Raw genomic sequence first — 24853 nt, 5'->3', positions numbered from 1 at the left:
AGAAAGGAGGAGAGCAACAGAAAAGAAACCACTCTTTTCTTGTTTTCTACAGCCTGATCCTGATGGCTGACTTTGAAAATAACCTTAGTGTCTAACTTTATGCATTATTCATATAAACTAAAGCATGTAAACACAGTTTTCAAAGGTTAAAATTTAACTCTTCTCCTGTACAGGTTACAATTATTTCATATTTCAACACAGCAACTTACATCATTAATATCAAGCAGCACATAGGGGGGAAAAGTGACCTAAAACAAGCATGAACTTTTCTCATCAGTATGGAACATTGACACATTACCCAAAAAACAGTCAGACTACAAGTATGCATAAGGTCTTCCAAATAGGAGGGAAGACTTAAGCATTTTAATTTTGTGTAAAACTGTAGCTGCCACTTTGCCATTGACAAAGAATGAGGTCTATCAAAATGTCTATTCGCAATGAATTTCTTGGCATGGTAACAGTCTTGGGGGATCAAATAGTTGTATTATTCCAGTTTTCAGGGTGATAATGACCATGTAGCCAGAAATGGAAGATAAATAATGTGTATTCGATTATTACAACAATACATAGGATGCACCTAGAGTGTACCTTACACACTGTGTGGGCTGATTTAAGCCTGTGCCCTCCCCACGGCAGAACTTTGGTCTAGCTGTGAGCCACAGGACAGTCCAGAGATGCAAATTCTGTGTTCTTTGGGCAGCGCCAAAGATATCATTTCACCCAGCACTGTCATGACTAAATTTCCTGGCTGCAGGATGAAGCAGGCCTGGGTTTTAAGCAAGTGTTCACTTCTTGTAATGCTCATTCAGAAAGGGAGAGACAACAACTTCTGCCTGTGACAACTTTTTCCCAGCTACAAACAGGATTAATCCTAATTGCCAGGGACAGAAATCCTGTTAGGCTATCCAGCCTGGCTCTTTGGTAACACAGGATTCTCCCCCGGGGTTCTAGGTAATTATCTATTGCTTTGTTTAGTCTGTCTTCCAGGTCTGTGTTGATGCCCATACCTAGTACCTGAGCACCTCTCCAGTTCTTTACATTGCTGAGGAAGATCAATACATTTCATGGGCTCCTCAGTTCTCCATTCAGGTCACTCCAGGACCAACTGTTAGATGCCAACAAAAGCACCCTTCATACTCTTTCTGCTCTGTCAGAAACTGTCTATGAAAAAAGGCCATCTTCAAAGGATCCCAAATTAAGAAAATAAACTTCAAAAAAAAACAAACAAGAAAAATTGCACCTGCCAGAGCAAGTGCATTGAAAAAGACTTGGTTTAATTCAGACTACCTCAGCTTTACAAACCCAGTTCATGGTTGGTTTTTTTTTGAGTGACTGAAGGTAAACCAACATCATTCCTGGACCTGTTTTGTTCCTCAGACTATTTACATTAATGCACCCACAAATTTTCTCTTCAGCTCTCTTACGTGGCAGCAATATGGGAGAATAAAAAGCGTAAACAAATAGAACTTTCAAATTTCTTCTGGGTCACAAAACAAAATCTTCTGCTCACATCTACAGCAGCATCAAAATTAAGTTCAGAGCTTTTGTAAACATAGAGGTTTGTTGCAAGCGCTTAATCCACTTCTACCCACTCTCCATGTAATGAGGCACAACAAAATTATTTTAAATGTACTTTCTGCATTATTTCACCAGGGATTGTTAATGATGTTTAATTTGCTATTGCTGCAAATATATAGCTAATTATAATTAGACAGGAAAATGCAAACCATGCATTGACTGTCATTCTCCAGAGCTGTGTAAGGAAGTCTTGTTTTACAGAACATCCTTTACCCAGGAGTGGCTCACTTCCCTCAAGTCAGAAAAGCTGAAATCCTTAATTTTAATCACTCACTACAAGACATATGCTAAGTGTAAATACATCCAAGTTGAAAATTGCTAAAGCACTAGCATATATGCAAAATACCTTTAATCAGAACAATGCAGAGGGGAACTTCCAAAACAACTTGTTTCCACAGAATTTTACAAAAACTCATATTGTTATTTGTAAATCGCTTTCAAAAATAAAAGCAGGCCTTCATCCCCAGTGTGGAGAAATAAAAGCTACATCCATTTCAGGTCAATCCTGCCGATTTTATCTGTACTACAAGCACAGTAAAACTATTTTTATAAAAAGACCAGAATGAAAAGTAATTAACTTTTATTTATTAACTTAAACTTCTATTTAACTAATCTAAGAATTAATTAAAATAAAGATTTGCAGTCAGTTGTGCGCATCAACAAATGAACACAACATTATTCTAATAATGGCTTATTACATTATTTCTCTGCTGGAATGCAATATTGATTGGAAATCCTTGGGATGGAACAAATTGATTATTTGTGCAAATTTAACAACTGTTTACTTACAGATGCAAATGCTTATTGTTTAATTTGAAATAAGTCTATAGGAAAGTTCCAGATGCTGGTAAAGAAGGCCCAGTGCATCCACTGCTCTAAGCGTTTACACCTGAGATTAATTAACCTGGGTCAGTTTCTCACTGTGCTCAGGTGTGACTCAGTCCAGCCTTTCCCAGAGCCACTGCCTGAACCTGGCTTCTAGGGCTGGTGCTTCAGCAGACAATTCAGCCCTGGGAATCAGGTGTGCTGGGAAGCAGGGCTGGCACATCCCCCTGGGCTCCCATGCTCCTCAGGCTCCAGCATCCCCCCCTGGCTCCCGCATCCCCTGGGCTCCAGCATCTCCCTGCTCCAGCATCCCCCTGGCCTCCAGCATCCCCCGGCTCCTGCATCTCCCTACTCCAGCATCCCCCCAGCTCCCTCCCCTGCACAGCACCAGCCTGAAGCAGACCCAGGCCTTGCTGGGGTGTTGGAACACCCACCTCTAGTGTTCCACATTTAATGAGTCACCAACAGTCCGCCCCACACAAACATCGAGCCACAGCTCTGCCCGCAGCCCTCCTTCGGGAAACTCCGGCCGAATTGCCGGTGACCGCAGGAGAAGAACCTTCCAGGCAGAAGTGCTCAGGCAGCGTTTGAGCCGAGCAGGACGTGGGAGGGGAGCAGTGGAGGGAAATCCCTTGCCTGTAACGTGTCATTGCTTTGGCAGCACTTTGCTTACCCTGCTAGGGAGCTATCATCTCCGTGACATTCCAGGGATCCCTGAACAGGCAGCCAGCATTAGATCTTAATCAAAAATCTCCGCAGGCCTGAGAGGGGAGAGGTGTGTTCTGTCTCTGGTATGAATCTCACAAGCCATGGTACAGTATCACCTACCGGGAAGCAAATGGCACAGCTCATCCTCTGATTTAAACCCCTGCTGAATTGACCTGAGCTTTGCCAAGCAGTTACATGGTTCAGGAGTCAGTCATCCTGCTGTTCCAGGGCTGTCAAGAACCATTGCTTTAGCTGGTAAAAGCTGGCATCATTGTGTTGACTTCTAAAAGAATTCTTTTGGTTTAACAGCTGCTGAGGAACATCTCCTTCAGCCATTTCAAGGTAATAAAAATGTTGTTTAAAAAACTTACTACAACTGGTGAACTCCCCATGCAAGGAAACATTAAAAGCTATTTCAAAGTGCAAGTTGCAAGTCTGAAGAGTTGCTATTTGTGCAGTAAAACAGACAAGGGAATCATCAAGTGAGTTGGTTTTCAATACAGGACAAAGAGAGGGGAAAATGCTGCTCTGAAGTAGCACAGAATTCAGGTTTTAATTATAATGAGATTAGCAAGATAAATGCAGTGTCACAGTACTTCACTGCCTTTTCCCATCAGCAGAAGCTGCAGTGTTAGCCTCACACTGGAGCAGGGTTGGCAAAAACAGGAAAGAAGTTTAACATGGAAAAGCCTCATATGTTAAAACTAAGGTCTATTAATATCCACAGGCTTCTATCTCTGTTGGGAGTAACAGTATCAGAACTGCCAAAACAACTCCCAGACTTCAGGAAGAAATTGTAATCATTCTGAAGAAAGAAATACTCTCAAACATCTGTTTGTGGGTCCAGAACAGTGAAAGGCAACTACAATATTAATAAAAAATATATCTTTGAGGCAAAAAGCAACAGAACTTATTTCACCCAAAACATTGACATGCCTCTTAAATTCAGTCCTTTTGCAGCTCTCTAAAGTGCAATAATTGAAAGAGGGGGGGGGAAAGCTTGATGCTGATAGATGATTTATTTCAGTGAGTAACAGCTTCTGACTTCTTGCAATTTGATAAAAAGGAAATGACCCAGGGGTCTATTTGTGCATTCTCCATTACCATTTCACATCACTTCCACTCAAAGCTTACCTGCCTCAATGAGGAATAACACACTTCTGCTTTGGCTAAGGAGTCTCAGAACTGTTGCCAGCAAACTGTCCAAGATCCCCTGTGCTCTGTGAATATTCATGTACCAGAAGAATGCTCAGTGGGGTGAGATGGCAGCAACCCTTTCAAGAGGAGTCAGGAATGCCACCAGCACTGGAAAAGCCATCCAGTGTCTTGTCATTTTACTCTTTATTGAAAATATTTTGCTTTCTCCTACTTCCATACAATTAAATTTGCCATGGTGAATTGGCATGCAAAATTGCCCTCTCCATATACATTGTTATTAAATTACTCTATAATTAGTATTAACATACTGTACTTAGAGCATTTACTATGCTTGATGGTTCTATCAGCATAATCTTATTGTGATCTACAGCAGTAAGGACGACAATTAAAATGGTATTACTCACTTTTAAATAGCCACTGACAAGTTCTACCCACATTTGCAAGCATCCTTTCAATCATGCTTAGTCACCTCCATAAACGCTATTAATAATTCTCTAGTGCTGATTTCCCTGTGGAGGAAGAGAGGCAGGACAGGGAGGCAGAAAATCCAGAGCCATAATGGGGTACCTGCCTCCCATGGAGCAAACACCAGGGTCTTTTGAACACCCAGGAAATCAGTCCTGGAAATCCCCCATACCATTCAGCAGGATCTGGGACCCTAAGTTCGAGGCACTTCTGCAAATCCTGGTTATTGCCCAGGAGGGCAGAATTTATATAACCCCAGGGACCCAAAAAAACAGAGAAGTAATTCCTCTGCTGGAATTCTATCCAGTCACATGGGCCTATTCCCTGTGCACTGTCTCAGAGAGAGCCAGGACCATGATTTAGCCCTTGGTTAGAAAGAATATTTATACATCTGCTTCATGCAAGCTGAGTGCAGGACCCACCATAAACAGGTAACTTAATACTAAAATTACTTTTTAAATAAAGCCTTCATTTTTCATATGGAAAAGGAAATCCATTGGAATATTAATAGCCTACATCTTTCAGATTTGTATTCAGGTACGGGGGAGCAGGGTGAGGAGGAAGGGTAGAAGTTACCTCAATTCTGACAGTCACATAATTTTGTGGTTCAAAAGTTATTGAAACGTTTCAAAGCATAATGCCCAATGATTTGCATTCCAAAGACTTTCCCCAGAAACTGAAGGATTGCTAAAGGGTGCATATTGCAGCTCTAATGTTTGTGCCCTTTTCTCAAATTAATGACACTGTCAAGCTCTGATGAGATCATATCTGACACAGAGCAAAATTATGGTAACAGTCATGTGTGATCTTATCCAGCCCAACTCCTATTTCCATGGGAGTACAAAAGGAAAGAAAGTTCCATTAAACTGTATTTGAGAAGGTGATATTCACCCTGCAGCTATAGGACTCTATCTGAGCACTACTTGTCACATCCTGGGAAAAGAGTAGAAAAAGAAAATTCAGAAACACAACCAATAATCTAAGCAACCATGTAATACAATCCCAGCTACAATTTAGTGTTGATTGTAATTCTAGGTTTCTAGATGCAAGTGAAGGAAACCAGATGGATTTTGGGGAACTGTTTCCACATGTATAATTAAAAGGGTGCTATAGCAGCTGAGGATCTGGCCTCGCTTGTGAGAGGCAAGATTTGAACAGTTGTTTTGCCTATAATTTGGCTATGGCCAGAACACATCCAAATAGCTTCCCACTTCCTTAAGGGAGGGATGATTAGTGACTGAGAGAGGCACGCTCTGAGAGTCATCTGTGAACTGGGATTAGAACCTGAAATCACCTTCAAACACCCGGTGCACCAAGAGACACACCACACACAGCCACTAAAAATAGGAGGAGTGGGCCTGAACTATTTGTTCAGTTTCTGAGCTCACCACCAGCTGAGGAGCCTCCTGATGGGTGTATTTACCTCAAGTCTGGTGCTTTCGGAGAGGAACCACAACTTCTGTTGTAGAAGGAGAAGCACACTAATATGGATTTAATAAGAATGCCTACATTAATTATAAATCCATTTATTATTAGAAGTTCACAAAGGATTTAATAAGAGATTCATCTAGATGTGTGCTAATTAGCTGAAAGGTGTATGAAGGGTAAAATTCCCACCTGCACCAGGTGGTGTTTGGTCAATGCCGGATCTGGTTTCCACCCATCCCTGGTGCCAAAAGGACCTGGTCTGAGCTGACCTCACTGCAGAGACATAACTTCACTGCAAATGGACAATGACCTTCCCATCCATACTAAATACTTGCAAAGATATTTTTGTAAAATCATTTTAATGCTCTACCTGCAATTCAATACCAATGCAATCAGATGAAGATTATGCACATACAGCTATGACTCACTGACTGCCCTGCTCAGCCACATGGTCTGTCTGAGCAGGAGAATATAAAGCAAAGAATTTCCCTTCAAAATATAGTGTAAATGTTAAACTCTAATGGGTATTTTTTGGAGGACCATCTTTAAACATTTGATACGCACGTGTTCATTTGCCATCAGGGTTATCAGACACTGTTAGATGTGAGCCAAACTCTGCTCAGAGTGCTGACAGCACGGAGGAATTATGGATGTGATCCACCTTCCTTCCCATGGCTAGGCCGAGAAAACAGTAACTTGATCTTTAAAGGTCTAAACTATCTGTTGCAGAGCTCTCTGGGGCCAAGGCTTTTCCACAGGGAATAAGCATCTACCATTCTTTAGAGTAAAGGGTTGGATTCCAATGTCTGTCGCCATAAAGTACAGTGACTTTATTTAGACCTCATGCAAGTGAAATTCAGTCATGTTACTCTGACCAAACAGGTATTAGAGAAGAGTGTTTTGACTTGACTATCAAAACCATTCAAACTCTCCTCATTAGTGGTTAAACAAAAAATCATTCAGAGTAAGACTAACTCACGTTAACATTAAAACAACTTGCAGGGGAAAATGTGAGAAAGCAAGCAAGTGAGAAAGAAAACTTGATATAAATCAAGCCTAAACACTCCACCAATCATCAGCTCTCTAAATCAAGAAATCTGACAGATTTTCCAAGTGAGAATCAATCTTCCTGTCTCTGTAGTAAGTATACTGTAATACTTTTTCCAGCACAGTACAGAAAATGTAACTGCCACATTAAATATGTATTGAAAAATATTCTGCCAGACTGTTTGAATGCTGCTGTCTTGTTTTTAAACAAGAGGTCAGAAGAGTTTTCATGGCTCTATCCTCCTCTTCTGTCCAAAACAGCTTTGGTGGAAGATAGTTCACATAGTTCATGTGCCTGCCCCAACAGTACCTATGTTCAGAACCTGAGGAGATTCTCCTGCCAGATGACAACCTCTCACCTCCTGGGCATGGCAGATGCTGCTGAAAGCACAGAGAGGTCAATGTTGGGGAAAGGAGAGAAAAAAGCGAGGACAGTTAAATAAGAAGGAAGCCAGTACTAAATCCCCCTCACCCCCAGCACTGCCCCTGCCTTCCCTATCTATTGCAGGCTGCAAATCAAAGCTCAGCCCTCAGAGGACAGACTGGGATAGGAAAAGATTCTGACTATAGGCAACAGTACTGGAAATCAACCCCTTAATTCTCAGTATAATACAGCAAATCAATGCTGCTCGCATTGGAATCTGTTCATGTTACAAGAAATTAAAGTGATTCTGCAAAAATAACCCTGAGGCAACATGTAAAGGGAGAGGGAAAAGCCATTGAATTAAGAAACTATTTAAATTCAGAAGCCATTGAGAAACCCATCAGCTAAGATTTCACCAGTTTCTAGAGCTATTTTTAAAGCACACTGATGAATTGACAAGAAGTATTCTTCTCTTCCCTATTGTTTAGAGCCAGGGGACTTCAGCAGATCCATCTAAGAGGCCACCTCACAAGAACTGTGTGGCTTGCAGCAGGCACTGGCGCTGTGGTGATGCTCCTGGGCTGCTGGTGCTTGTCACTGAGCTCTGAAGTAGGCAGAACTGTGGTGAATCTGGACTCCTTTGAATATTAGTTTTAGACACTGTGTGCTAACACTGGTGTCCTGGCTCGATTTCAGTTTGCTTGGTTACACCCCAGCACTCTGCAGCCCCTGCACTGATGGCAGGGAGGGTGATCTCTCTCTGCCCTCCATGACCATGACGTGGCAGCACTGGTCAGTTCCAGGGGAGACTGGGTTTTGGTGAGGGTACACTGATAGCCACAAGTCGTGCCTATAGCTACCAGAAATGTTAAGGTGTGTACTTCCCATGGGAACTTAGAGGAATGTCAGAACTGCGTGGTTTATCCATGATAACCCACAGGGAGGGGAAGGCTCCAAGCAGAGATCTGACAAAGCAGCAGTGTGAGGAGCCCAAGGCTCAGTCAGTGTTGAATGGACAGGCTGACACTTTAGGAGCTGGCCTGGCAGGGAGCAGGCAGTGCGATGCCTCACTTGACCTTCAGAGGAAGGAAGTGATGTGGTAAAACTTTAAGAAATGCATGTTCCCACTGGTGAAAAAAAGCGAGCAGAGGAGAGGCCGTTTCCTTCCTGTTTATCTTTTAGTCTCTCTAAAAGCTTACAATGAGAGTTTAATATAATTTGGTTTTTAACTAGGATAATTTGTATTCCAGGAGAAAAGCTGAGGTTTGATGTTCCTTCTAAGTCCATATGATACAACAGCCAATGTATCTGTTCAACAGCAGAAGCAGACCTTGTAGGTATTTTTGTACTATATTGGTAAAGACAGTTATTCCTTTGCAAAAGGCATATATCTATTTGTCTTTGTTTCTGCATGTATTTTCACTTTCTTATAAGCCAAAGTAACATATTTAATGCAAAAGTCGTATGAGAATGCCCCCAGAGCTGCAGTGCAGATGTGTCACTGTCCACTTTTCCCATGAACTGCACCTGCTCCTCACCCCATCAGCCAGGAACGTGCCCCTGTGGGGAACAGCCTAACATCCCTTCAGGTGAATATGCAGGAAAAATGGGATCTGAGCTGGTGTTCAAAATTCAGCAAGAACAATTTCCTTTAAAAATTAATTACTGTTGACATCTAATACAATTGCAGCGTGCAGGCAGACACCAGCAATTAATTAATCGTCAGTTTTCAAAAAAGAGAGTATTGGTTTGTTGTTCCTCATAAACCTGGAATACTACATTGATGACAAGACAATTACATAAAGTAAGGGAAGGAAATTGGCTTTCATGAACGAGACAAATGGAAAGGAGTCCGAGTGTCTCTGGTTTTCACATTTAGGGTCATACACCAGAAAGACACATACAAAACAGCTCACTCATTCTTCTGAAAAATTCTCTCAAATAAATAAACTATTTTGTCCCATCCCCTGCTCCACCTCCAGCACAGAGCCACTTGCAGCAGAGCAGGATCTGGCTGTGCTGTACAGCCCAGCAGCCCACTCCTCCACTGGAAAATGTCAGCTCTCAGCTCCAGAGCATCTTCTGTGAGTAGTTCTGTTCAGTCCCACTTCCCTGCAAGCTTCCTTCCCTTCCAGACAGCTGTATCACATGGAACCCGAGTGGCATAGCCAAGGCAGCATGCTATCAATCACACTCTCTTTATTCCTGGAGCACAATTGTTTCTTTTTAATTATTTGCCCTGTCCATTGCTCTGTCACACCCCTCTGTTTCTCTTTGTCTGCATACATATTATTTACCCCCCATAAATACTCTTTCCCATAAGATGGAAGCTCATATTTGGGGCATTATTTGGGAGTTTGACTGGCACAAGTTCAGTCATTCAAGAGGGAAAAGCAGCTCTAAAGACTCTGTCATTCCTGCCAGTCTGTGCATTGCAGCCCTGGAGGGTGACAGGGCCCCCAGCAGGAGCAGGGGCATTGCTGCTGCCCTGGGCACCCTCTGCCCCTGCTCTGCCCATCTGTGCCTCTGGCCAGTTCCATGGCTGCCCATCCTCTGCCATGGCCAGGGGACACAGAGCACCGACATCTCCCACAGCAGAGAACGTAACTGAGCAGTGAATTTTAACTGGTTACGTGGGGTCTGGTGACAACACCACCAGCACAGAAATTCTGGAGAAAAACAAACAGGAAGATCTCACACAGGCAGTTTCCATGGATGCAGCTGCTTGCTTGAGTGGGTTAAAACAATAAAATATTCTGCCGTCCAGAATTTCACATTCTCTTTCTCCCTGCATTCACATGCGTGGGGTTTGAAGCTGTTAATTCCCATTTCTGTTCCTGCCACTCCTCCCCAGAGACTGGGAACGTGCCACCTCCTGATCGACATGGCAGGCCAGGAAAAAAGGACGTGCCCAGCTTGCCTGTTCAGCATGCTGACAAACAACCCGATACTACATTGGCCAGGAACTAAAGTCTGCCTCAGAAAGCCAAGGCTTCATTAGCAGAAGCTATTTACTTGCTGCCCAGACTGGAAAGGCAAGGGCCAGCCGTGAGTTTGGCTGAGGACAGTGCTCAGACCTGGGTGCTGCACACTCACTGGGTTCAGTGAATGTGAGAGGAATGTTCCAACCCTCAGTGATACAACGTTTTGGATTGAGTTCCTGAGAAAATCAGGAAAATCACCTTTAACTGTGCTGGTCAAGGGGTCACCTTACAGCTCTCCTCATCTTCCATTCCACCTTCTTTCAATACATTTTATCCTTTTTTATTTTATTCTTTATTTTACTCCTTCCAAGGAATTTGGCAAAATCTTCAAGGCTTCTGAGCTACCCAAGTTCTGGTAAGTTTCTCCCCATATAAGCCTGCTGCTTGCAGATGTGACAGGATGTTTGGGCCAGAGGAAATCCTCCTCCCCAATGCTGCTGCTAAGGACATCACCCAGAGCATGTTGCCCAGGACCACCACCAATCAGGCTTGGGTATCTCCCAGGACAGAAGTCACCCTCCCTCTCTACAGCCCATCCCAGGGTCTCACCACCCTCACAGCAAAGAAGCTTTTTCTGATGTTAAATGTAATGTTAAGCATTTCCATTTGTATCCACTCCAGTCACAAAGTTGAAACCTAAATTTTGGAGTGCTTGATGTGCTCAGATTGTGACACAGAGACAGCGGCTCTGCCCACGGGACTTGCTGTAAAGGAGCAATCCAGTCACTGGGAGTGCTTGTTTTCACATCACCTATGGAGAGAACCATCCTCCATCTACCCCAAATAAGCCCTGATTCAGAAACATGCTGTGAGTGAAGTCCATGGACAGAAAAACACAACCTGCCTTTGACTGCACATGCCAGAGCCCTTTGTGTCTCCCAGGAGAGGGAATGGGCTCTGGAATGTGGAGCCCTGGCACCTTTCATTGTGGCCTGGCATTCCCTGTGCACCTTCTCTGCCAGGTGAGGAGCTGGCAGTGACTACAGTGCTGTGCAGTCCTCTCCCTGCAACCCAGCTCACACATCCACCAGGGCCACGTGTCCACCCAGACCCACAGCCACAAGCAGTGGGAAGAGCCCAAACAGGGGACTGGTGATTGCATTTATTATTCTGGTTTGTTCTCTCAGAGGTTCCTTTCTGCAGGCAGGGCCCCTGGGCAGAGAAAGAGGCATTGCTATCTCCCCCAGACCCTGCTTAAATGGCATAACAACAAATTGTGCAGCCTCAGGGCTGCATTTCTAGTGCAGCGTCTCCCTCCTGTTGCATTGCATTTTTCCTTTGCTATTTAGCACTTGAGAAACAAAACTGATTAGAGATGTCTCACTGGAGACTTTGGTTTTAGGGAGTAAAAGGAAGCAGCACTAAAAGCATACTGAATATTCATTCAACAATAAAATCCTAATTCTCCCTAGCAGCTCTTCTGGGCAACACACTCCAAAGTGAGATTTGAACATCAAGGTGAATATTCATTATGATGCAGTTGGCTCTTTTCTCAGCAGATCTCATTTCTGCATCTCATTGCTGCAAAATCTCATGCACAAATAAACTTACTGCCAGGACTGAACAGAAAAATAACATCAGCGAGATTTGTATGTGCAGGGTGGGCAGAAACACAAAAGATTTGTAAAATGCAAATTCCATAGCAGTTTAGTAAATATCAACAACTACCAACTCACCAGAGTTGTCCAGGGCATCCTAATGTCTGCTTGAGCCTTTATCACCTTTAGTTATCCACATTCTGTCACCTCAAGGAAGAGGAAGATGGGGACAGGAGCACGAGCACTGTATCACTGTGAGCTGTACAGCAGTTACACAATGGCAGGACTGGGATCTCTGCTGAGCTCTTCAAACACCTCTTTTCTAAAGAAGGGTTTCTTCACACTGTACTTAAAACTATTTCCAGCTCTTCATAAAACAATGCCCCAGCTCACTTCAGACGTGAATTGCAACGTACATGTGCAAAGAAAATAAGAGTCAGTTTTTATGGAGAAGCTGCCTCAGGGATTTCATTCAGAATTATTGTCTTCAATTTTATTAAAATCAATATGAGATTTTATTACAGTATAAATTAAACGGGAGGCTATTTGCTCCTCAGACACCAGAAGCAATAGAATGAACATTCGCTTCAAGCAATGATATTCATCCAGATGTCTTAGCTAGTGTTTTCTATGAACAAGAGTGGAGTTCCATTTATTTTTCTCTCTTATTTTTTCATCCCTTAAACACCAGGGACAGTTCATGAAATGTGACTGAGGATGACAGATGATACTCAGATATTTTTAAAGGCTCAGGAAACTCGGGACTTGAACAAACTATTAAGATCTGTGGGAAACGCTCTACAGTGAGTGATTGAAGAGCTCAGTTGGTTTAGTTTATTAAACAGAAGGTGAAAGGTGGGTTGATTACAGGGTATTAATAGATTCACAGGGAGGCAAGTACATGGGACTAAATGGTTTTTACCCTTACAGACAAAACGGCCACCATGCAGCAGTATGCACCAGCCAGACTGGTGGCCCAGGCAAGGGGTGCTGCTGGGGTGCCTGGCCCTGGCACCAGCACCACTGCCAGATGCAAAGCCGGCAGCAGGATCAGACAGGGGGTTTGGGAACTGAAATAAAGAGATTTGGATTCACCTGCTTGCAGGCAGTAGCTAAGGTCTGCTAGAGCTGAGAAGCTCTAAGCCCACGCATAGGTGGCAATCTGGCAAAAGTACTGCTTTGAGATGGAGATTTCTAAAACCAGAGTGAGAAGATAGGAGATTTCATGGAAATGCCAGAGTGCTGGAGGAAAACCATCAAATGCTGTATTACAGTAGATGTAAAATAAACTGTGATAATAGCCAATATCCTGTCAAAGTTGATCTAATAATCACTTAAACTGGACTTAGATGCTCAAAAGGTTAATGTGCCAGCAACTCATTTCACCGAACTACCATATTCAGTAGACAAATCATTTAAATAAATATAGACACACTCTGAAGAAGTCAGCAGGGCTTGTAAATGCAGGTCATATCCTAAAATGATGCCAGTTTCTGTCACTTGGAAGGAAAAAATTATATCAGGCTGATTTGCATAGGAAGAAACTGGCCCTAAATACTCAAGATGGAGAAATCAAATGCAGATAGCAGCTGGTTACATGATCTTTAAAGTTCATCCCAACACATGATACAAAACTAAAGCACTCCCAGTTTCCCTCTAGATCTTACTCTTTCTTTAATTAGGTCATTTGCATAAAAACTGGATTTCTACATTCCAAGTTTAACAATTCTAGCTGAGGTTTTGTGCAGGGATTTTTTTCCTCACTTCTGAAATTGCCTTTTCTTTGGGGACATAATATTTTCTCTCTTACTAATTATGATGTCAAAACCAAAGGATTAGCTACTCCACTAGGAATATATGCAAAATGAGAGGTGATTACACAGCTTTCCCTTCTCCATGCAAAAGCTATTGGCACAAGCAGTTACACAGAAATAACACAGATTGAACACTGGCTTGTGCCCCTGGGCGCAGCATCAAGTAGAACTAGATATGGTTATGCTGCATTTATGCCAACCAAGGCCAGCTCCTGCCCTCTCTGCCCAGTCCTCTTATCTGTATCATGTCATTGCAGTTCTATGCATCATCAGAAACTGGGCACTGCTGTTTCTTCCTTCTGTGCTCTGCTCACCCAAACTGAACAGAGGAAAGTTAAAGTTAGGACCAAAGTTAAAATTGCCTCTGACTGTAATAGCCATGCCCTAGGTATCTTGGGTGCTGGCAGAACTAATCAGGAGATTACTAGATGTAAATAATAATTAACAAACGTAAATGAACATGAACAGTATTCTAGCCTCATGCAGGTATTGTCTGACCCTTGCTCTAACAACTTAATAGAGCAGAGCAATGTAAAACGCCTGCAGTGGAAGCACTAGAGAGCAGCAGCACAGGCCCTTTCAACCCAATGGAGATGAAATATGGGACAATAATTTGCTTTTTAAAATGTAGGACAAATGACCAAAATAGAAGATGCAGCAAAATTAGTAGAGCAGAAAAGTCCAAAGGATGCAGTAATAATTCATTCTGTTACTGAATGCCTGCTGACACACAATGCAATTCAATAAAGGCTTTGCTACCACTCTGTGCTGTTGGGGAGGGAACAATGGGGCAAGGAGACAATGGGGCAAAGAGGTGTGAGGGCTGTACAGGGAATGCACTGCCCCTGCCCAGGGGAGAGGGCTGCCCGTGCCACCCTGCCATTGCAACAGCAGCCAGCCACAGCACAAACTGAGCCAACGGCAGGCAGCACACAGAAAACAGAATGTCTTCAGAGGATTTACCCTTCCATGGAGTGCCACAGATAACAAAAACTGCTCCAGCCCAAAACATGTGAGCAAATGCCTGGCTCTTGATCACCTGCTCAGACAGCACAGATACAAGTCTTAATTAACTCTTGATGCAGGCTGTTGTTATAATGATAAATAGCACAACAAAAGTGGAAAAATATTTTCCACCTGCTGCATTTGGCTCCTGCAGGGCAAAATGGCTCATCTGGATTGTTATGAAGCCATTCATCACTAAGACTTTCTGTTATCTCCTTACATAGAAAATTGCATTTTAACAGTTTGATGGTGAGTCTGAAGTAATCCTTTTGGCTTCATACAACAACACATTCAAGATGTTGAAGAATCTTTGTCTTAATTCAAGCTTTCTACTTGATATTTATTTGTGTGACCTGCAGTGCTTACCAACTGTGGTCCCTACAGCAGTCTGTGCCACAGGGCACTTCAGATGACTAGAAGTTACACATCTCTGGAGAAATATGGATATCTGCCTTCCTAAAAAAAGCATAGGGCAAAACATCTATTAGCTTACCTTGACCTTATGCACAGAACTCTGATTTATCCTGTGGGTAATAATGGATGTAAGTGGCATTTAATCTTGTTTTTATGCTCCTTTCGAGTGCTATGAAGTCTTACATCACTGAAAACCAGTACAGACAGAATTGGTGTCTTTTGAGGTGATTCACAGAGAACTGCAATAGCCATCTAAAACTGGAGGAGCCTATGCATTCCCATGGATCACCATAAGAGAAACTACTCGTTCCTGGGTGAGAAACCTTGCTGAATTCTGAGGAACCATGTCAAATCTCTTGGCCATTCCAACCAGCACAGGAGGGAATCCAGTTTGCTTTACAGATAACCTGATTAAAAGAAGCATCCAGTTTCATAGGGAAAAAGGGGAAATATATTTTCCATCAGCTGTCTAATCCCAATTGCTTCTGAAAGCATAGAAACAAATCCAACAGCATTATTACTGCCATGAGAAATTATGGTCCCAAAATCAATGCTCCCACTGCTGCCACAGCATCACCAGGGGACACAGGGATCTGGCTTGCGACTTGCTGTGAACATGGGGTCAAAAACTTTTCCAGAAGAGTTGAAAAGAAAGGATTCCAGCCTCAGGGTGAACTAAGGTCTTAGTATTTCAAATGTTTCTCTGTGTTCCCATGTCTCACTCAAACTTGAGCTGCTTGATCATTCAACAGAACTGCCTGCTCCACTGCAACAGACTGCAGTAACAACACCTTGCAGCCTGGTACTAAGCAAGGGCCAGGCCATTTCCCAAGCAGAGTTTGTAAACTTGTGAAAAAAACATCCATTTGTCATTTCATTCCAAACTTTATGAATGTCTTCAATTTATCAGTAAAAATTTGAAAATGCATTAAATTCTTCCCAAACCATGACAACAGGAATGAATGATACTTGCCAATAGGATATCTATCTTGTTGTATTCTTTAAACACAACGCACCATCTGTTCAGAGTGGAATTATATACTCCTCCTATCCATGTCTCAGTCATTTATTTATCTCCTTTCATTTATCATATTCATTTATCTCCTTTCATTCTTTCTTCTTTTCTCTTGCTCACTACTTGTGGTTGATGGGACTGTGATTGTCCTAGATGGACAGTGAGGCAAGCAGGTCCCAGGACAGGGCACTCCCCCTGCCACCACAGTGCCAGAAGGAGCCTGTCCTCTGTGCCACAATCTACCTGGCTTGTGTGTTTACCCCTCTATTACCAGCACTGTATCACAGTTATTAACAAGCTGTGCTATGTGCTGATATGCCTCAGGGGAAGAAACAGCTGACTTTCCAAATGAATAATTCTTAAAATTATTTAGAAGAAGTCCTCTTGACAAGATGATGCATAAGATTATTTGTCATGCAGTGCTTTCCAAAGAGCTTAGACTAGGATACAACATACAGATCTAAAGACTGAGAGTTAATAGAAGAGGAAGTCTGTCCCTGCACCTTGGTGTGTGCCAGCAGCAGTTCCCAAACCCAGACACCCATCCTGAACAAGTCAAGTTGTCCCCAAAATGTCCTTTGCTCTTCTCAGGTTGTGCCCTTACTTCAGTAACCAATGACCAATTTCAGGTACTTCGATTCAAAGTTACACAAAGCTCATAGCATTTCTCTTCATGTTAACATATGAGCAGACAAAACCTTTGTCTCCAGACTGAGTGATATTTCAGCTTTCAGGTTTTTTAAGCAGGGTTAAAAAATAAAAGCTTGATTTTGAAACTTACATTTACCCAACCATAAATAGGGTAAATTTCTCCCAAAATCACCAGCCAATGCTCACCTAAAAGATCAAACTTGAAGCCATCCTAGATGGCTTGGGTGCACTGCTGAGGTGCACTTTCTTCTCAGCTGGCTTTCACCACTCTGCTGCTTGCTGCAGGGACCTTTCAGTTAGGCAGAAGCCCAATAATCACTGTAATCGGGAATAAACTGTGGATTTGTCTTCTACATAGATGTATCAAAATTGCTGTGAAACAGAAAAATTTAATACTATAAAGTATTCCATCAGTTATTATTTACCCCACACCATTAGCTCATTAAATGAGGAATTCATAAAGTAGTCAATACTCAGTAACTAAGTCAAATTAAAACAAAATTAGAATGCAAAATGAGCTTTAAGCAATTCCATTTAGTATCCCTGTTTACAGAGCTGGCAGTGCTGCCTTGGGTGCCCATGCTTCCCCCACAGTGGCACAGAGGACAATCATTTGACCTCAGCCCCACACACCTGGAGATCGTCACCCTTCTTCACAGCACACGTCTGTTTTGAGGGATTTAATTTAACAATTCAAAGGTGTACACAGGCCAGAGGTCTTTTTGTGCTCCCTTCCTTCTGGAATACACAATGCAGAGTCTGTGGTCCAGCTAGTGAATGGGAAAGAAATATTCTCTTTCCTGTAAGCAGGAAGGAACAGAGTCCATATTTCCCACTGCCTAGAAGGCATGTGCCCAGCATAGCAACAAGAAAAGTGATATTAATCTACAGGGGAAAAAGAATGTGTGGCTTTAGCCTCAAGAAGCCAGGTCACCACCCAAAGAATGGCTGAAACACACCTTTTCCTTTTGGAGCTCAGATGTTCTCTCCATATCTACTCTCATATTCCTGTGTGGCAGCAGACCTGGAGATTATCTGGAATTTTATGTCAGATTTTCTGTCTCTTCAGGCTCTTTTTAATGAAATGACATTGAGGAAAAGATAGCAAGCTGGAATTATGATAATGCTGTGTTTTAAACAGAATTATTTAAGGCTCCCAGGAGACAGCTATTTTGATAGCATGCTTAGGGTATCACTGAAAACCAGGAGATAGACTCTCCAACCAGTTTGTTAAGTTAGAAAACTGACATGGTTTTATACGTGGGGGATTGCTCCACCTAACACGTATGTCATTGAACGAGTGCTTTCACTCTCCAGACAGCAAGTAGCTTTCAATAAACAAATGCTCAATGTAATGGATGAAAAATATAATTAATAAGTAATAGTGCCACAAACACTGAAAGATTATCCACCTTACAGTAAACTGCACATGGATTTCAGATTTTGTGACTTCATCTCCAGATGTCTTGGAAGTAGTGTATAAATATAAAATATTGCAGCTATCACCCTTCATGTCAGCAATTAATTTTGCTCTTTGCTGCTTAAATTTTTTTAAGCACCTAAAGCAGCTGCTTAAAAGGAGTTTGCTCTGCTGTGTGTGAGCTAAAAACGAAGACAGACTGTTACAAATGGAGGAATAAAGTGGGCCAGTGGTTAATGTGTTTTACTAATTTAATAATTAAGAGTGTGGCTTCCTGAAGAACAAGGAAAAGAGGTTGTGTAAACTTCTGCCTTAAGCAGCTCTCAACTTTTCCAAACATCCGTGTTTTCAAAGCATGACCTTAGCCTGTGTTAATCCTCAATATCTGCACTGTGATGTTTACCTCTATAAGTAGCTGGTGTTTAGACATAACACCATATTTATTACATACTTGCTTTCTATGTTTGGTTGGGATTTTGTTTGCCTCTGGTTAGCAAAATGAGTGCTGTGAGCTGACTCAGACTAGCCAGCTTCCTCGAGCACACAAAAAAAGATAAATGTAGCCAGAGAGCCATGATGGTGATTAGCATTTCACTAACAGCACTGTCCTGACATCTCCTTATGCCCTCCACACATCAACACTCCTCAGCCCCAGAGCCTACCAAGGCTCAAATCACCCAGAAGATGAGCAGCTTGCACAAGGCACAGAGCAGCTTCTCCGAGGAGTAACACCAACTAAACACACCTTCACTTTTGACAAACCTTGCCTTCTGCTTTTCATTATGAATGCAAACACAAGCCATCTGCTCTCCTGGGGCAAGTCAAAGTTGCCCAAATGCACATGTACCGACTGTGCTTCCTTCAGCACCACATCACTGCCCAGGGTGCACCTGCTCTACCTGCACCAGAGCCAGCTCTGGGGTGAGCACCCACAAGGTGCTTTCTTTTATCTCACAAACAAATTTCAGGGGTACCTTGTGGTCAGCTTCCCTCTGTTCTGGCTGCTTAGGCTGTCTGGGAGGCAGACCTGAAAAAATGAGATGCCTCACTGCTGCATTCAGTCTCAGTGGGATGTGGTTCACTGTTTGGTCTTTCCAGCCTGAATTCCTCTTGCTCTTGCCCATCACCTCCTCCAAGGGGATCATCTGCTGTGACAAGTATTTTTATGGCTCCTTCAGTACTGGAAATGCATGCACATGGTCTGTAACAGACACTGCAGAGTTGTGATCACAGCAGTTTGTAGCAAGCCTGCTTCTTTGGATGCAAATCCATTATTTGGGATCACTGAACAATAATCACTGTCACTAGCAGAGAAAAAAGGGGGAAACTTTCAAGAATGGGGACAAATATCTTGCTAGAACATGAAATAACATACACTAGATAAGACTCTGAAGTCCTGAGGCCAAACAGCAGTACAATAGATTTGAGCTCACCCCAGATTTACATCTACACCTTTTCCTGGTCCCTGCACCTGCTGCAGCATTTTTCCAGCAACACCAAACAAATTACATTTTCAAGTCATTCACGCACCAGGATCACTACAGGCACAACTCTGCATTGACCTTCATGTTAATCTCTGGTGAGGTGTGTGAAATTGAGCAAAACAGTACATTAATCACCTCTGATGCCATAGTCTGGGCCCCCAGATGTGTAAATGCACGCAGTGCACCCATGTGAGCAGAATAATTTCCTACCAAGCTGCTTACTAAGTTGCAATCCTGCATAAAAACACCTGCGTCAGATCCTCATTTAGTTATGCTAAATTGGTTTTCACTCTGTTTATCCTTTTAGCCTTTTTTTTTTTTTTTTCTCTTGTTTGGAAATAGAATTCTTATGGAAAACACCAAAAGAATGAAGCACCTGACTGCCAAATTTCTTTGCTCCAGATTTGTAATTATACAGTCTGGGTACAAAGGGCTTGAAGCTCTGAACGCTCACTAAATCCTTGAAAAATTTCTAATATTATTTCTGATTTCCCCATCACATGGCTCATTTCTCTGCTCTTATAAAGCATGAAAGAAGACAACCATGAATTCTTAGAAGCGTGACTACGTGGATTGCACAACCGAGGCAATATTCAACTCATGAATATATCAAAACCCATCAATAACCCTGCTACAGAACTTCCATGACAAGGCGCTGCCCAAGGCCCCCTTCTGAACTGGGAACTCCAGCAGGGTATTTCATGTCTTGGAGGTAACATGACCATTCAGAGATCAGTGCTGCCAGTCACAGCTAAGAAGCCCAACAGTGCAGTCTCTACTGGCTTGAGCCTGGCCACAGACTGAGACCCTCTGCACAATAACCCACACCAGTCCCGCCCAGCCAGCAGCATCCAGCTGCTGTGGGCAGCACTCAGCTGCTGTGAGAAGGGTTTGGCTCTGCTCCATGCTCAGCCCACCCCCTGCCCCGGGGCAAAAGCCTCCAGAGATGCAGCCAGCAAGGGGGAGGTGAGGAAGAGCTGAGAACAAGTCGCCCTTGTTTCCCCTGAGAGTACATCCGAGATTAATCTCTGCAGAGACAAGAGTCCTGAAATATTTATATGAAGGATTTCATGCTTCAGTGTAAATCCCATTGTAAACCCTACAGAAGTGACAGGGTTCTTCCTCCTCCCTTTCTCTCCTTGGCTGTCTCTCTCCACATATATAAAAATAAACGGATAATATCCAGCTAGGCTGAATATATTCAAAGCTATTGAGCTGTGGAATTACAATTGCCCAGAGAAAAGCACAGAAGGAAGTGACTTTCCTTCCTACAATGCAGGGGTGAGTAATGGACCATAAACATGAGCTGAGCTCCTCACCTCCTGACTGACACAAACACACATCAGCTGGAAGATGCCAGTTCCGTTTGAAGCCAGGCATTGCATGTATTAGAGCTGAGGGAACAGGAGATAGGACCACCATTATGGGGAAAGAACAGTGCTGCCATCACAGCACAGAACTTCCAAACAGCATAAAGAAATCAAATGTAGCTGGGAGAAGTGCAAACACTAATTCACAGCATTGACAACCAGACTTCCCACTGCTATGCTCCCTCCACAGACAAGATGTTTTTCAGCCATCACTGGTGAGGCACCAGCAGGTCCCAGCACCTGAGGCTGATGACAGATTCACCAAGAGAGAGCTGGCATCACACTGCTACTCCATGGGAGTGATGGCGGGAGGCTTTGACCCTCAAACTCCACTCCATGCCTACTCTAGTATCACAACAGCTTAATAATGTTGTCATCTTCAAGATTAAAAATACTTCAAACTTTCTTCATTACAAGGATTTTTGCAATGAGCTGCACTGCTGTTGTCAAACTCAAGGTTTGGTTACCTAAGAATAACTTGCACAGAGGGCCAATCCCAGTTGCTTCCCCACACCAACTTGCCAGTGATCCAGGGCTAAGCCTGCAAGGAAAGGGTCCCCTTTAGCACCATCCCTGTTCAAGTTGGTATTATGGCATGCCTGCTGAGTAGAGAGCTTACTTCGATATACATTGAATTTCAGGTGAGAAAAGACACCCTGTAAACTGCACTCCCAGGCATTGCTTCCCATGCAGAGCAAGAGCTCAGGCACCCTGATGGATCAGCCAGTGTTTGGTGCTGGGCACACATTACAAGTGACAGGCAGTGCCCAAAAAAGCTTTTTGTTCTGAATGAGCTACAAAGGTAGCGATTAAATTTTTGTGAGCTATAAATAAAGCAGAAGTGTCCTTTCATAAAGGGTCTTTTTCCATCCACAGATGGGGAAAAATAAAAAGCTTTCACACAGGTGTCCTCAAACAGCACAATAGTGCCTTTTCCAACATCCTCATCTTTTGTCTGCTCCCGGAGGTTGTTCCCAACCCCCCGGCTCAGTGTCCAGCTCGTTAGGCACATGCCTTGTGCTTGGCAGTGCTTCCTTCGAGAGGCAAGGACAGACAGTGCAGAGGGGTTTCAGCACCCACCAGAGCTTCCCTGCCGCGAGCAGAGCCCCGGCAGGGCAGGGGAGGCTGAACGTCCCCACCTCAGGACAACAGGCTCTGCCTCCTCCCCTGCTCCAGCCTTCAGGGACAGCCAAAAATCCATAGGGCTTTTCTTCAAAGCCCGAGGTCCTGAGGCACACAAACTATATGAATCAGAGTGAATGGGGCTGACAATATGGTGATAATATATGATTTCTTTTTCTCAGTAATTGTTGCGTACTAAATTTAAACATGACAAAGCACATTGTATTTCTGCCTCAACTTTATGAAGAGCTTAGAAAAGCTTTCTAAGCTTCCAGCAGAATTGGTTATTTCAGGTTAATAGAAGTATTTCGAGGTCAATGCTGTGAACCCAGCACATGCCTCTGAGTGGAGGATGAGAGTATGCCAAAGGCAACAAATGCAATGCAGAGCAGCAACACTCACATGGGCTGTCAAAATACTTCCTGTACTTCTTTAGTTAGTAAAAATTAGGAAATTAGTCCCAGCATTTTAGGAACAGTTAATGCTACAGTAATGTGGTAAGATAATCTATTCCAGCATTAATAGGCAATCTCTTAAAATGCATTTACAACCTCACATAACGGAGAGGACCCTGAAGTGCCAGCTCAGTAATGTGCACCTGCTTAATTCTGTGGACACAGCTCTTTCCTGGGAAGCTTCCCAAGGAGACTGGCTTTGGGAGACTGGCTTTCCTGACTCCAGTAAAGGCCAGCCCCTGCCCACTCACACAGCACTGGCACTGCACACAACTGCTGCATTCCTCTCATGTGGGCTCCAAATTTCAGAGAGGCAAAACCTTGAAAAATGTATCCAAAGATCAGTAGAATAGGGAAAAAGGCTTCAGAGCCCAATGAAGTGCCATGTTTCCAAAAGGAAATGAGATGATGGGGAATTAGTCTTTCCTGTAATATTCTTCTTTTAACATGCTTGAGAGTACCTCTGGGGAGGAAACCCAGGAACACAGCCATCAACTGCCAGCTCGTGGCACAGGCCACACAGATCATTCACAGTCCATTACTGGTGACAGCTGAAAAGTTTGATCTGCTTTTTAGAAGTTAGTGCACAAAAACATTTCAATGCACTATTCCGTGCTGGGCATCCATTAAAGGAAGAAAATACAGTCTAAGCCTTCCCATGTCGTTTTCATAGAGAAAATATGTGAACTTTTCTGCCAATATTGTGTCACCTCATAAATTCTCTTCACAGCAGAGCAGCAGTGAGTGATGTGAAGCAGACACTAATCATTCCAGTGAATGGTCCTGAAAGCAGTTTCTTAACACTAGCAGTGGACTTTGGCTCTACTGGGTATTTGGCTATATTTGGTTATTTAGCTGTGAATTTTGGCTGCTGAACTGCTCACTTCTTATGTTAGGCATGAGAAGCAGCAACCTGGGTGTGCAGCCCTAGCATGAAAGGAGGAGTACTTAATATCTAGTCTCATGTCACTGGGTGCTGTTCAAGACTTACACCACTCTAGGGACTGTCTCTAATACCAGACAGCCAGAAAACAGAAGATGGATTTAGTATGGATCTTTTGCATTAAGGCAAAAGTAATGCTATGACTTGGCTGGATGGAAATGCTACACTGAGTATCCCCACTACACAGCTTACATCTGCCAGTTGTAGAAGCAATAGGATGGACAAGCCAAAAAGAGATACAATGAAGTCGAAAAGGTTCATTTGTGTAATTAAATGACTAATCAAGAAGTCAACTCAAAAAAATGCAACCATGGTGTGATAGGGATGAAACAAGGCAAGTGCATCTTACAGTGAAAGACACAAAAACTAGACAATTTATCTTCTGTATCCATGTCCATTTGCATGGCTTTCCCTAGTAATCGGCATAGAGTCAGAGCAAGATCTTTTCCAGATGAAAAATATTTTAAAGTTCTAGCCATGAGATCAACAGACAGAAATTACTGCAAAAACCTGTCTAGAGCCCAGCTGTTTCACCCTTGTGAAAAGGAGACAAATAGCCATGTATTGCAGGGGACACCTCTGGAGAAAACAGATTGTCACCACTGTCTCCTTGAACAAAGAGACAAATTCTTATGGAATATTTCCATGTGTGTCTTATTAATGCAAAGAGCTGCATAGCATGGAAAAAATAAATCAATGACTTATAAAAACTCCATAAATCTCCTGCACTATGTTGCAGTCTTCTTTATGGTAATGGTCAATACTGAATATTAATTGAAAATCAATGGTACCAATAATACTTCAACTAAATACAGACCATAGCTCTAAGTTTTCTTGTATCTCTGTGTGAGGCTTTCTTCAATATGATCTTAAGCACTTCATTTTTTGGCTATAATTAAAAATGCTATCATGTGCTGTCTGAAAACTGATGACTGTTCATAAAAACCTGCTAGGAAATGTATCGTTGTGATCACAGCTTTACACATGAGTTTCTCCATGGAGCCAAGGCAGTGGCATGCATCCATTCAAGTTGATCAACTGGGCCTTCAGAACACACAAAGAAAG

General features: G+C 42.9%; 1 long non-coding RNA gene across 7 annotated transcripts in view; it reads right to left on the bottom strand.

The window, feature by feature from the left end:
• The window catches only part of LOC115497794 (uncharacterized), a 148980-nt gene that overhangs the window by 98855 nt on the left and 25272 nt on the right, over positions 1 to 24853 (bottom strand). The window lies entirely within an intron of this gene.

This window comes from Taeniopygia guttata, chromosome 19, assembly GCF_048771995.1.
Source record: "Taeniopygia guttata chromosome 19, bTaeGut7.mat, whole genome shotgun sequence".
Taxonomy (NCBI): domain Eukaryota; kingdom Metazoa; phylum Chordata; class Aves; order Passeriformes; family Estrildidae; genus Taeniopygia; species Taeniopygia guttata.
The sequence above is the reverse complement of the archived record's forward strand: the minus strand, read 5'-3'. Positions and strand labels throughout refer to the sequence as shown.